Source organism: Megalops cyprinoides, chromosome 9, assembly GCF_013368585.1.
Source record: "Megalops cyprinoides isolate fMegCyp1 chromosome 9, fMegCyp1.pri, whole genome shotgun sequence".
NCBI classification, from domain to species: Eukaryota; Metazoa; Chordata; class Actinopteri; order Elopiformes; family Megalopidae; genus Megalops; species Megalops cyprinoides.
In genome coordinates this window covers 29,851,797-29,863,624 of record NC_050591.1, presented here as the reverse complement: position 1 = coordinate 29,863,624, position 11,828 = coordinate 29,851,797, and positions in this window count along the sequence as shown.

The window sequence follows — 11,828 nt, the reverse complement described above, 5'->3', positions numbered from 1 at the left end:
AAGTGATAGCTTATTGTTGTAATAAAACAAAATCCAGGCCCAGTTAGCAAATGGTGATGACTTTTTTTTGCATTCATGATGGAAGAACGCCTCTTGGTAGAACTAAAGAGAGTAGAAGACAAACAGAAAACTATACCAAGTAGGCTAAATCTTTGTCTTGGGGCGACTCTGGACTTGGAACACACAAAAGGCTGTCAGGAACATCTCTGCCATCAACACTCTTTCTGTCCCAGTTACAGCCTCATAACAAAAGAGCATCACTTTCCTTCCACCTGACAAATAGGCCATTTACTTTTCTCTCTCTAATCCCAAACTGCAGCTGCTCCAGTGGCACAGGGGACATTTTCCATCCCATCCGCATTCCTTTCAAAGTCAAACCATGCTGAACTACCCTCTAAGCACCATCTGTAAGTTAACTTAAGTTGACTGGGTGGCAATGTAGCGTAGCGGTAAGGAACAGGGCTCGTAACCAAAGGGTTTCTGGTTTGATTCCTTTTGGTTTGATTGCTGGGGCACTGCTGTTGTACCCCTGGGCAAGGTACTTAACCCAGGATTGCCTCAGTAAACGTCCATCTGTATAAATGGATAACGTGTAAAAATTTTAACCTATGTAAGTCGCTCTGGATAAGACCATCTCCTAAATGGCAATAATATAATGTAACTTGTAAAACAAAAACTTTGTATTAAAACACAACATTGATTCCCCCCCCCCCCCCCCCCCCCAAAAAAAAAAAAACAAAAAACAGGCCAGCCCCAATCACAAACAATACAACAACCAAGAACAGGCCACGCTAACAGAACACTGCCAACGCATCAGAATGGGCGAACGTGAAGGCAGGGACAGGAAATGACAGACAGCGAGAAGGATCACGACTCACGCTTATGTAAAGCCAGCCCACACGGAATCTGTCAGCTGAATATATGCGTGAAGGCTTCCATGCTGTTCTGTGCTGCCAAATCCCACATTTGTTTAATGCACTGCCTAGCTCAGCAGTTTCCCTCCCAAAGCAGGCTTTAAAGTTTATTTGCATTAATATTCTGCAGAATATTCTCATTGCCTTGGAGAGGAGCAACCGCTAAGCCAATAAGCAATGTCATGTGATGCAAAATAACAGCATTTATGTGCTCTGTGGCACCTGTGACCAAATTTGAGACAGAGAGCAGGTGGTTTTTTTTTTATAATGGGATGAATTCTTTGCAACAGATGAGAGATTCGTCATAGAGTTCTGGGCACAATCATGACACAATCAGGAAACGTTTCCCCATTTCTTCTTTCTTTGGGAAACAAACAGTCCACAGATCTGAATCTCAGCTGAAGGTATGCTGAAATACGTCTGAAAACAACTAATGGAATGAGCATGTCTAGTGAGGGCAGAAAAACACAATGGATGATGACCTGATAGTTTGCCACTGAGATTTTTTTTTTTTATTATTCACATTGTTTTTCTGCACCATGTGTAATTGAGAATACTGTCCACTTCCAGAAGTGAATGGGCAGGAACTAGTGGATATCAACTGTCAATAAAGCAACTGAAACACTGAACAGATTTTGGAACACAGCAATACACAGGCAATGCCAGTAACAATTTCCCCTTGACCGTAAAATAAAACAGTGAGTCAAAAATATATATATTTTTTTTCAATTCAAGCCATACATTTGCAAATGGAGTATTATTATAAACCAAGGAAAATTCTGTTAGTCCAATACAAACAAATTTGAATTTACTCTCATTAATGTTAAAACAACAAAAACATATCAACATTGAGAAATGGCATCAGCCAACATAAATATGGCCTATAAGAGACAGCTGAAAACAGAACAAAACAAATCCAATTAAATTAAAGACTACGTAAAGAATGAAAGTCGTGTACATGAGCTCCATCTTCTTCAACTTTATTTTCCCCTCCACTTGAGGTTATCTGTAAGTCCTAGAAGAGGAAAGCATTATTAAAAACTCATTCACCTAAAATTTTAAGATCTCGGTGAATAACATCATTCAAAATACACTGTAATAATGAGTGTCTAAAGTAACAACAAAAATCAGCACAGTGCCCCCAGCACAACTTACTGTTGCGCACATTTTCCATTCATACAACTGCACATTTACTGATGCAATTTAGCTGTAGCACTATACTGGAAAGTAAGGCAGTATTGCACCTCACCCGTGTTTAGAACCTACCACCTCCTGGATACGAGCCAAGTTCCCTAACAACAATACCCCTCTCTCACCTTTTCCCTTCCTGGACAGATTGACAAAGTATTTTTGCCCTCTTCCTTCTTGTGGGAAGATAAATGAATTCTAGTGACCACCCTCTGCCCCTACCTGCCTACAATCAGTTAAAGAGGGCCTCCACTGCCAGCTTGGAGGATGAGCTGATGTGATACTCTACCCCATCTCAGTTCACTTACATGGCAGGCCTACTTAAGACAGCTGACAGACGTTTTTCCCTGAGTGAACCTACAAACAATCAATACATCTTCACAGTAAAAATGTACTGTGAAAAAGATGTTGTTAGAATCGGCTATGTAGGCCAACCAGTGTTAGCTGGTTTGAAAGAAATGATGAGTATTGATATTCCACAATAAATTTATCATGGATTTTAAAATTGTAATTCAGTGTCTATGATTACGTATTTGTGGTTTAATTTGCCGTGTTATTGACTCCAGTGCTGGAGGTTAGCGAACTCCTTGTGAATCCAGAAAATATCTGACAGTTAAATCTGTGTGTGTGGCATCATTCTTTCATGTAATTGCTGTACTCACGGCATTCCACTGTAGTGTTGTCCATATAACTCCGGGGCGGAGTACAGGGATTCAAGCATGGAACTCTGAGGCTGGCTATCTGCTCTGCTTATGCAAAAGCAGGAATTCAGGCTTGGCAGAAAGGGGCCGGAGTCATACAGCGTCTCAGACGGCACAGGCTCTTGCCATGAGGTCACGTAGTTGTGCGCTACGCCCTCAGGCATGGTGGAGAGCACGGACTCCTGCATGCAGGGGTCATTCAGAAATGCTGGTGAGGCCAAGTTCTCGCTGAGGACCACAAGTGGGGTGAGGCTCTGGTTCATAATTAATGTCTGAGCTGGTGGTGCATATGGTGGATCAAAATTCGCTGGCTGGTAAAAAGTTGCATCCACCATCACTGGCTGAACTGGAGGGGGATTAGACTGGTCCAGTGTCAGGGATGGGTTCTGCATTGCTTCCACAGCGAAGGGCTGGTTCATCATCATAGCTGGAACTGGACCACAGGTTTGTGTCCAGACCATGGGCGGGGCAAAATTTTGGTTGATCATTGTCTGAGCTGGTTGGTTGAAGGTCTGGTTCACTGTGCCCGTTTGATCGAATGGAGCAAACGTTGGTTCCTGTGTTGTTCCTGCAGCCGAGTTCAGATCAGCCGCTGGGGCTTCGGACTGTGCCACGCCTACAGGTGGTGCTGGTTCTGAAGCAGGTTGGGTCACTTCCTTTCTGGGCTGAATGTGTCTCCCCAAGATGTGTGCTGCAATGAAATCTGGAGCCATACAAAGAGTTACACATATAATAAACCTTCAAACAGTTCACGCTATCAACTGACATTTCATTTTTTCAATGGGGTATGTCATGTTGGGCCAGATGGAGATTTTGGCATAAATGGCAAACACAGGAAAATTGGACAGGATTAGGTAGTAAATAACAATGGAACGTGGATGAATAATACCACACAGCTCAAAAGTGAACTAACATGTAGGCCTTAAAAAAAAGGTGTCAGCTGCACGGCAATTCAATTAGACAGTCATTAAATAGGTCAATACCGTCAACAAAATCTTCATTGGTTGGCACTGGTGTGACTGTAGGTTTCTTCCTCACTGCATTTATCTTGCCACTGAAGGAGCAGATTAAGAGGCAGTTAATTCAGGAAAAACCATTGATCCATGTCATCCTCGATACAAACTCCTCTCTATGTAGAGAGCGCATTTGCACAATGTTGTACAAAATTGCACACTGTCCAAGTGGTGTGGACTACAATATGTCAGCAGGGTTATTTTTTCCTGATATAAGTTATGATTATATATATATATATATATATATATATATATATATATATATATATATATATATATAAGGATGTCTACACCCCGAGAAATTTGGTACAGAAAGGTTGTACACACTAAAAGAATGGAAAAAGTTATTTCTAATCTGATTGACGAGGTGGTTATGGAATTAGTGCAGGTAAACTATTTAATCAGGTGTTTAACATCCTCAATACTACATATTTACACATACAAAATTATAGTCCCTTTCCTTTAATATTTCTTTTTCATCCATGACACACAATGTAACATCACTTTGTGCCTTAGTGAACAGGTTTGCTGGTTCAACAGTTCCCAGGGTCAGGGAGAGGTGCGAAACTTCATTTCTGGCCAAACAACCTTTCTTTCTAAATTTACAGCAAGTGAGGCTGGGGCATTACCATTCAGCCCATCTGTGACCTTCGGAAAAACAGGCAAGTACAGTACCATTTCTTAGTGGCTTTAGTTCGTTTGTGCCATGTCCCTCTCCTGTTCTCTTCAAGCTCTTTAACCACCTGAAATGCAGAACAAAGATTGACTTTGATTTAAAATGGGATCCCCAGGTCACAGCACCCCAAATAAATTTTACTTTGCAATAATTTTTATTTATATAGAGAAAACAGCTTAGTATGTCAATACTGTATATTCCTGTCAGCCCGGGACCATGAAAAGCCCTCCATCAGCACCTTGAATCAGTATACATTTAATATTTTAACTGGATTTCCAGGGGGAAAAAAAAGCATTTCCAAAGCAGTGTTCACAATAAAATAAAATTTTCACAAGTGGGCCGGCCCTTCAGAAGAAACCATCAGCAATATAACTGTCAGGTGACAGGGAAATGACACCCCTGGGGGGTGAGAGTCTCCTTCTTGCCACACTATGGGTCAGGACAAAAAGGCCTGAGGTATTGTGAAGGGGCACTGTTCACTACCTTTCTCATCATGTCCTCCGGGAGCTGCGTCTTGAGGTAGTTTATGTATTTAACGGTCATCTCCAGGGTAGAGGCTGTGTCCATCCGACATTTGATGAATGGCAGCAGCTCACGAAGACGGTGGCAACAATTCTTGATCTGCTGCCTGAGAAGATACAGCAGCAGTCAAAAGTTTGGACACACCTACTACTAGAAGGGTTTTTCTTTATTTTTTTTTTCTACCAATTTCCACATTTTAGAATAATAGTACAAACATCAAAACTATGAAATAATACAAATGGAATAATGCAGTGACCACAAAAAAGTGTTACATTAATCAAAACTCATATTTTAGTTTCTTCAAAGTAGCCAAAAATATTTTTAAAATGTTTAAGAAATTCATACATATACATCAACTTTATATATATATATGTAAAAGCCTTCATCAAGTACACACAATTCAAAAAGGGTCAGACTTGAAAATAAAGCTGTACTTCACAGTGAAAATCAATTTGGGGAAAAAACAACTTCAAAGATACCAGACAACAGGGCCGGCCCAAGCCTTTATGGGGCCCTAAGCAGAATTTGATTTGGGGGCCCCCCACCACCTCGGCACCGCCAATAAATTGACCCTTGTCAATGCTTGATCATTCGCACACCTACTGTAAATCTAACACACCCATTATCAATCCCAGAAAAAAACATTTCAAGCTCTCTTGTGGGACATTTCAAGTGCCCTTGGGGGCCCTCTGGTGGCCACGGGGGGCCCTAAGCAGGCACTTAGTTCGCTTATGCATCGGGCCGGCCCTGCCAGATAACCATGACATCAGTGCCCAATGTTGTAAGTGCAAGGTGATGCCTGATGTCTTCTCTACAGTATGCACATGGGCAATTCCATTTGATATGCAGGGGCAAGTGTGCTGTACTCTACAGTCAGGCAGGAGCTCACCTTCTTTTCTGCTCTTTCAGGGAGTGAAGGAAGGCCTGCAGGTCTCCGTTGGTCAAGGGAGGAGATCCGCAATTCGACCGGGTCTCGCTGCTCCGAGCTCCATCCTTAGCCTCACAGCTGAAACTAACACCAAGCAGCATGATGTGGCCTCCGTTTGCGGAATAAACAACGCTCATTATAGCTGGGAAGGGAAAAACCTCTCCGGATGCTTCTACAGCTTTATACCTGGGATCAGACTTACTATTGAAGACCGCTCACTCAATGGCTCTCTCTACAGTATAAGGTGAATAAATAAAAGCCAAGAAAGTCCTGCAAAATTCACCATTACCTGAAAGTTAGGAACTGATTTACACCTGGGAGAACAGAGGTGGGGTCAATGGGCAAAATGTTGCACAATATCACACAGGGATGCTGATGAAAAATGGAGTTAAGACCTTGTTTGAAAGTACTACAAAAGCTCTAAGTACACACACTCAGAATGCCTGCAAAACTGCTCTGCATTTACCCAGAGACCACAGATGAGTTTAAACAAGAGCAGTGCTGGAGCGAGGCTGAGATCACCCATGCCTGGATTTAAGGTTTCTTACTGTAATGTTCTTTTGGCTGGGCTCATTCCAGAATGCATAAAGGCCAGGTACAGTCACTTTTCAGCCGCATTAAAGCTCCTATCCTTACATCAAGCCATTAATCATCACAGAATTGCCTAGGCCTGCACACAAATTACATTTTTTTTTTTGTGCTCAAAACAGTGGCATGGCTGACCAATAACCACAGAGCTCAATCAGCATGCATAGAAAAATACTTGTTTAGGCAATGCAACAAACTGGGCATGTCTGTTTCACAGCAGACAGTTAGAGAGTGATATGCTCCCTCACTGTTTCAAGGGCTGTGTTGTTAGGAGGTTAAAATACATAAGATGATCTATTACAAACAAATATGTAGTATTTTCCGAGATGTCTACACCAGACTCGCGGGTGGTATTTAAAAATGAATTACAGATTAAAGCAAACAGGATGTGAAAATGTCAAACTCAGCATGTTTGTGCTGCAGTTTTAGACATGCCCCTGGTAACAAGTGGCTATTTTCAATTCCCTTTAATGACCTCAGGCAAAACACATGAGAACATTTTTAAATAGACAGAAATATTTTTGTTGGCTGGTGCATTTCTTTCAGACAGTCACTACGCTGAATGTTATACTTGCCTTCTTTCATAAATAACTGCCCAATCAAAAAAAATATGAAGATAAATGCAGTATTAAAAACCTTTGTTGCACAGACACTTCAGGCTCAGTTTGAGGGCCACTTGATCCAGGTTCTGCCGTTTCCGCAAAACTGTTTAAATTGGAGCTTGGGGAGGAAGTACCATCTTTTCTACCTGTGGAAAAAAACATTCAGTTGGGCAGCTCGATGAAACTTTACCAAACACATTACTTGACACTTTAAAGCATAACTTCTACTCTCCTCTTGTGGGTTCTGTGTATGGCAGCTCAATGAGTGGAATGTTGTGTCACACAGATGTCCTCACTTTTCTCAGACAGGAAGCTGCATCCTCTTAGAATCTCCTCCATCTTCTCCATGGTGACCGGCTGGGTCAGTATGAAGTTTGCTGCAAAGCCTGGAGTTTCTTCACACAGACAGACACCGGCACTCAGACATGTATTCTTCTTGATGAACTCTGACCACATGGAGGTCGCATACATACCAGGACTGGACTCTGGAACAATGAGGACACAGACCGTGTCATCTGACTGCTTGCAGTTCTTCTCCCTGTTGGAATTGAGAATGGACTCTCTTGTAAACATGAAAAAAATATTTTACAACACTTGGACCAAAGGCTGTGTACAGCTTAGAGGCACTGGCCCCACTGTTCAGGGTATCCTGAGTTCCTGGATATCTGCCTCACATAATTTTATGGCATAGGGTAATTGAGGTGAAATGTCTTGTTGATGCCAAACATTCAGGGCCAGAAAACTGGTGAAACCAGAGAAGGAGGGAGGGAAAAGAGGAAGAATTAAGAAAGGAATGAAGTTTTCAGGTAACATTCATACTTGATCCTTAATTGGAGTTGGAGAGCGAGAGAGAGAGAGAGAGAGAGAGAGAGAGATGACCATTTTATAATAAAATAATTATTTATGGTCAGCTTGGCAAATCACAGACTGTGATGCTGCAGCAAGGAGTTCTGGATAGAAGCTCTGCTTTCTAAATATAGTTCTACTGTCAAAGAAAGACTTGTGACATGAGACCCCCGAAGAATTCAGCGACGTTCTCACCTTAGGTCATGTAGGGTTCTCAGCTCTTCTGAAGAATCTGTGGAGCTGAGGTGGAAGAAGAGCAGCTGGAAGGGAACGATGTCTAGAAAAGAGGCAGCAGACTGGGGGACCAGTTTGATGACCCCAATCGCTCCAAACCTGGGCAGGGCCTCCCAGAGGAGACCTGAAGTCTTGATCACTTCATCATCACCACCACTACCAATCAGCAAGACACTGACACCCACCTAGGAAGGGGGTGGTGACAGAGAACCTTTCACATGGAATAGATGAACCAAAACTACTGTCTGACATTTCCTCTAAATATCAGTTTCCTTAAACACCAACATCTCTGGATATCGGGAAACCCAAAGAGATGTCAAAGTCCCTGATCTATAATCACATAAAAGAAATGGAGATTTGATGACGAAGATGTAGTGTATGTTTTATCACATATCACAAAGGGTTTAATGACAGCTGACACTTTGGAGCATGCTTATACACATACATACAAGAAAACAGGTCTAGAAAACCAAATATGACAGAAATACATGCATTAATTATTATGCATTTCAGAATATCAGAAATTCTGCCAATGTTGTAATTTCATTTTTTCTGGGAGCAGACCGAGGGCAGGAGCTATCGCCGCTAGGTGGCAGTAGATGAATCAGAATTTTTCGACTGTGAGGTTATGTGTACGCATATTATACATGTTTCCTGTTTCTTTTATTTTCGCTCGCTTAACAGAGGCAGGTCCCGGGCCTAACCCCTTTGAGCATGCCTAAATAGACAGAGGCAAGGATAAAAGGAAGAAACCTTAAGCAAAAACCAGCATATATATTGAAAATATATAGGCTAAAATACAGAACAAAGTACACATTTTGGATGTCGAACGTACCAAACTAAATAGATTAAGTTACTCATTACTCAAATAACCCAAATGTCTGAAAAACGCATTTCTCTGAGGGACAATCTCAGAGGGTCAAGAAAAAACTGCACGCAGACCTACAAACAATGTGTAATCAAGCCCTCGTGTAAATCTTTCCTCAACACCCATCCCTTAAATGAAAAAGTCTGCAATGCAAAATCAACAGCTTTCTGCTATTAGGTACTAAGAGAAATGAGATTTGGCTAGCAACAAAACAAATAAATAAAAATAACGCTAGGCCTATGTCCGAAAGCCGGAGACTCCGAACTGAAGAAACTGATTTTTTTGTCAATATAAAATAAATACACAGGCCCACGGCATATTCATGGTTAATTACGTAAAACTAGGGGGTCGCCACACGTGGAAATGTACTCGGTTTACCTGGTTGGAAGGGCATTTTTCGGGTTTTTTAGACGTAGTCATTCTCGTGGAAATTCAGCTCGCACGCTTGTGAAAACGCGACTTTGTTGGTGTATAACTGTGCACGTGATTTTTTCTTCAATTAATCTGTTCGACAGCAATTAGTGAGAGATCACGCTGCACGGCGCACCTGCTGCTGTTCAGCTGATCCGATACAGACATGTCGACATACACGGTTGAGCTGATACGGACAAAGTAGTCTGCGGATATCTACTTTGTGTCTGTGTGATAGAAAAACAACGTCTAATCACATGTTCAACTGACATATGGAAATACTGTAACTTCTACTTTAACTCCTTAGTTTAGATTCGCTATTTTAATTTCCATTATGTCGCGCCAAAGGGTCCATTCGTAAGCGTGTCATGTGCACTTATAATGAGAGCAATTTATCGTATCATGTTTACGAAATTTTCGCAACACGAGCTGAACAAAATCAAATCAAGGATCAGATTTAGCCTGATAGGAACTAGACAGCCTGCCAATGCTGTAATTTCCCTTCCACCCTTGGTCAACAGATATTCAGCAATGTTTATTGGAGCTCGTATCCATTGTTTAAAACCACGAAGACTGTAGCCTATTAAAATTACAACAGCCTATCGTTATTTATTTCACAACATGGGGCCTTACGAGCTCCTTTCTCTTCACTTTTTCTAAGGTCACCTCTCTGCTGGATGATGTCATGGTCCCCCAGCTGTTACATCATCTGCTTTACTCAAGATGAGCCCTTGATAAACCGAGAGGCCTTGTCCTGCGCTGGATCCTGCGCATCTGTTCTCTGGTTCAGCCCGATACTGAGATAGCTCTTGATTTGTATGTATCTGTTACTGTGGTTTCTGTCCTTAATTAGCTAAATTCTATTTGCTCCATTTGCCCTTTAAATTTCTCTTTGGTAGCTGGGTAAAATGGAAAGGGAAAAGTTCGTATCTTTGTCCTCATTAACATTTGAGGTTTTTGTGGGAGTTTTTTTGTTGTCCTCTTTAAGAGCAAATTGGTTTTATGAAATGTAACTGAAGTGTTCCCAAAAGACAAAAGCGTGTCACAGACTAAGCACGTCTCACTGATTCTGTCACTCTGGGTAATGTTTTGCTGCCATAGCATCATTGTTGCTACCATGTGATGTAGCTGTATGTGCCATAACATCCAGGAAATTCACTCTGTGAAGTTTTCTGTGAGGATTCCTTTGAAAAAATTGTTATATGATTTAAATTTGATTGTCATTTTATGTGGTGGCTACGCCCTCTCTCCTTTGCCACAGTGCACTTACGAGCATCTGGACAAGCTCATACAGTGCAGCTGCTTGAATACCACCGTGCATATACTTTAGGCGACTGTCAAACTAAAGGAATAGCAGATGTCTCACATAGTTTGAAGGCCACACCCTGCAGAAGTACAGCATATGATGAATATGCTGTATGATAAAACTGAATTTACAGCAAGCCTTTTGTCCTGAGCCATCTCTTTGCATAAACCTGAAATTTAGCATGTAGATTGACCACCCTTTAGAATACCTTTCTAGCATCAATATTGTGTGTAGTGAATATTAACTGATGTGCTTATAGCCATTTCTCATCGGTCACTTGCATAACCTTTCTCATCTGTTACTTGCATAACCATATTTTGGAAATAAGTTGTTAGGGTGAATTCAATTCTGATCTGATATGGATATTTACCTTCAAATCTTGCAGATTCATAACGTGGCTTCATGTTGGTATTTAGATCAAAATATGCTGACTCACAATGCCTGGTCACCATATTGTGTATGCTGAATATACGTTTTGCACTTGCAAAAGCCAATCAGTGTCTTGTGACTTCCATTACCCTCAGATGTTTGACTTAAATGTGTGAAACCATCAAATCTGTACTACTGTTGTTTGGATTACATGCCTTGTCAGCCATCTTGTAAATAGCAAGTTATTAAATACACAGTAATGCACCCTAAAATACAAATTCATACTGGCTCAATGACAATTATAACCGAATAAACTTTTTTTTTGTTATTCATATACCTTTTTTGAGCTTGGAAGCCTGTGTCTGACAGAACCCTCTTTCTGTTCTCTGGACTGCACATAGCAAGGCCTGCACTTCCTCATCACCCAACTGGACAGATGCTATTAAGACCTCCTGCGCCACCTAATGGCTAAACTTTGTAATTTCATCAGGTTTTTTCCACCTGTCCTTTCCCTCTTTTAATTTTTATACTAGAATGGGGATACCTTGTTCAGAAAATTACACAAGATTGGTTGTGAAGTAAACTAGGAGAGAAAAAAATGTGCAGGGCTAGCTGCCCCTCTGTATGCTTTAATTTTGACGACCTGTTACTGATGTTACTGT